This window comes from Oncorhynchus tshawytscha, linkage group LG07 (assembly GCF_018296145.1).
Source record: "Oncorhynchus tshawytscha isolate Ot180627B linkage group LG07, Otsh_v2.0, whole genome shotgun sequence".
Taxonomy (NCBI): Eukaryota; Metazoa; Chordata; class Actinopteri; order Salmoniformes; family Salmonidae; genus Oncorhynchus; species Oncorhynchus tshawytscha.
In genome coordinates, this window is record NC_056435.1 from 3,812,971 (window position 1) to 3,816,537 (window position 3,567).

Sequence of the window (3,567 nt, forward strand, 5' to 3'; positions counted from 1 at the left end):
GACCGCCGAGCACCGCCCGAACAGGGAAGAGGCACCGTCTTCGGCAAGGTTCGTGACAATATGCAAATCCTTGCTTCAGGGCCTGAGCTACAGGAAGTTAAATTTGGGTAAGTCATTTTTATACGAAAATGGAAAAAAAAGAGGTTAATCCTTAAACTAAACTAGCCATGAAAAATGGTGACTACTGTTACTCCAAATTCAAATCAACCATGACAGGAGTATTTGAACAAATGTTTATTTTACAAAAAAGCTAGCTAAATACACATTGTGGGTTACTCTATAGTGAGGGAAACTAATATACTGATGCGGTCTTCACTGACGCAAAGTAGATGTTGTTTATATTTTACCGAAAATCACCTGAGATCATAAATAGACAAAAAGAAACTCTCGACACATTCAACCAATTAGAGTCCACATTTGAGTTGTCATGTGACGGTGACACCCCCTCTATTACTGAAATGGAACGACAACCCAGAGAAGATGGTGGTAATCCAGGCAGACAGAGGGCATCATGGGGAAATATGACAGGGCAGCAAGGGTCTAGAGTTTGGGCATCTTGGCAGCATTGAGGCGCATGGATACGCAGGGAGGAGCCAGCGGCATAACGCATCTCCCTCAGCATCCCGTTCTATTCCTTCTTGTCCTCCTCGTACCTAACACAGGGAAAAGGAAGATACAGTGAGGAGGAACAAACCAAGACGTCGTTGATTGTTTGTACAGTACCACTGACCAAGTAGGGCGCTCTCATTTATTTTAAAATGTATTTTTTACTTTTATTTATTATCATACATTTATACAACAAATTATTATAATTGAACTAAGATGAATAAGTTCTACTTCTTTGTCCACAGGAAAGGAAATGCAAGCCATCTAAAATAACAAACCCACAATAAACAGGGCTGAACACTGTGAATTTGTGTTAGCTCACTGAGTTACTGCCTAGGCTTTAGCACGATGGGCTAACACAGTCCTTTCACATACATGAAGACCCAGGTTTGAATCCCAGCTGATAACATAATAACATGAAAAAGTGGGGACTTACTGCCAACATTGGGGATCACCTCCTTGTTGTCATTCTGGATGATGGTGAAGCCCCCTCACTGCTCAGCAGGTTCACTGAGCTCCTCTCTGGGGAAAGTCTGAAGGTTTCCCATCTGTGGAAGAAGGTCATTAGGGATAGCATCAGGGGCTCTTTATAATTAAGGCCATCCTGACTCAAGATGACTAATAATGTTTACCATCCAGAAACAGCAAATGGCTGTTATGGTGAATGATATTAAAAGGTGTAAACGTTCTTAAACTGATTTGTCACCAAAGAAAATGCCACATACTGTTTGTTCCAAAGTCGAGACTTCAGATGGCAGTGAGGCCTTCCTCGTTGGACGACTGGGCCACTACAATCTTTCCGTTGTAAACTACAGTCTAACATGGCTCTGGCTGTCTTCATGGTAGCCAGTTCTCCACTCTGACTGCTTGTGGTTGTATACAAACATCTTGTTCAGGGCTTTACAAGAGGAGAATGATAGACAGGGTTGTCAGATCTCAGGAAATGTCCTTCTGGCAACAGTATAGAAAAAGACTGTGATGGATTGCAGTTACAGTTTGATTCAATAAATCCCAGTCAACGTGTATTACAATACGGGGCTCACATGCAGTGGAGGCTGTTGAGGGGGAGGATGGCTCATAGTAATGGCTGGAATGGAGTCAATGGAACGTATCAAACACATCAAAGACATGCTTTCCATGTGTTTGAAACCATTCCATTGACTCCATTCCAGCCATCATTATGAGCCATCCTCCCCTCAACAGCTCCACTGCTCACATGTAACCCATAGAAAACATTATTTTCACTACAGTCACGTTTGAATAACTGTTTACTTAAACATGTGTAGTTCCATAATGAAAATAATGACTTCTGCACACTAGCTCTATGGTCTGACATGCCTCAGATCTTAGAATGATAGACTACAAACAGCTGCAGCTCACACTATATCTTTAGCATCTACGCACACACGCACGCACGCACTCACACACACACGCACACGCACGCACGTACTACGCACGCACGCACGCACACACACACACACACACACACACACACACACATGATTTTCTGTTGTCGATGGGACCTAAAATGTATTTCCATTCAAAATCTTATCTTCCCTAAATAAGAGCTTTTCAACAATGTTTACTGGAACGGTAGAGGAAGAGATTGAAGGTTGACAAGGAAACAACAGCCAACAATTAATGGCAGCTGTAGATTGACAGGAGAAACTTATTTACACGCAAAGGCCTACTCATTTATATTCATATTCAAGTTTCTATCCTAGTCTATCACTCCCTCTATATTGTTCTCACTGTGTTATGGTAGCAAGATACTATATACAGAGGTCTTTTTTACTGTCAGAGAGTTCACTCAAGTGTTTCTTTGCGTTAGATACTTGCTTTCAGCTTTGAATCTGAAGGGAGAATTCCAGCTCCCACAAGGTAGGGTGGACAGTGGACATTACCACCCTTTGATGTGGGATTCAAATAGTACAGCCTCAAATGAACATTTAAGCACCACTAATCTGACACTAGTTTTTAGCTATTTAAAACGATCAAATAATGAAATTAGTTGAAATCGAATTGCATTAATAATGTATTATACTGTAGTAAATAGCCTTCAGAGGAAAAACAGGATCATAAAGTTGATTATCAGCATACCACCCTGCATACCACTGCTGGCTTGCTTCTGAAGCGAAGCAGGGTTGGTCCTGGTCAGTTCCTGGATGGGAGACCAGATGCTGCTGGAAGTGGTGTTGGAGGGCCAGTAGGAGGCACTCTTTCCTCTAGTCTAAAAACATCCCAATGCCCAAGGACAGTGATTGGGGACACTGCCCTGTGTAGAGTGCTGTCTTTCAGATGGGATGTTAAATGGGTGTCCTGACTCTATGAGGTCATTAAAGATCCCATGGCACTTATTGTAAGAGTAGAGGTGTTAACCCCGGTGTCCTGGCTAAATTCCCTATCTGGCCTCAAACCATCATGGTAATAATCCCCAGTTTACAATTGGCTCATTCTTCCCCATCCTCTCCCCTGTAACCATTCCCCAGGTTGTTGCTGCAAATGAGAATGTGTTCTCAGTCAACTTACCTGGTAAAATAACAAATAAATCAAATCAGTGACCTTATTAGGAAGTGGTTCTGTGATTCTCCATAATGTAAGATGTAAAACAGATGTCACTTAACAGCAGGAAATCTTTCTGCAAAGCCACTCCTTTTCATCCCTAGCCAACCTGTTCCTTGTTCCTAGACTCTAATTTCATTTTTTGCTTGCGTTAAGTACGTGAGAAATACATACCTGAAAGAGTGCCAACACTGGGTATAGAAGTAAAAATATTTGGTGTCTGAATCATATTGACATTTTTCTGGTCCTGGGCCAAGTATCATGTTTTTGTTTCTCTCAAGTCATGCCAGAACAATGCATTAAATACCCACTGAGCTCTGAGATGGATATTGGATTGTTAAACATTTATTTATAATAAAGTGATATGGCAATATCAATTAGACTATACAGTACATATTG

At 41.5% G+C, this 3,567-nt stretch overlaps 1 protein-coding gene across 1 annotated transcript in view; it reads left to right on the top strand.

The window, feature by feature from the left end:
• The window catches only part of LOC121838781 (ATP-binding cassette sub-family C member 4-like), a 12,718-nt gene that overhangs the window by 5,559 nt on the left and 3,592 nt on the right, over positions 1 to 3,567 (top strand). The window lies entirely within an intron of this gene.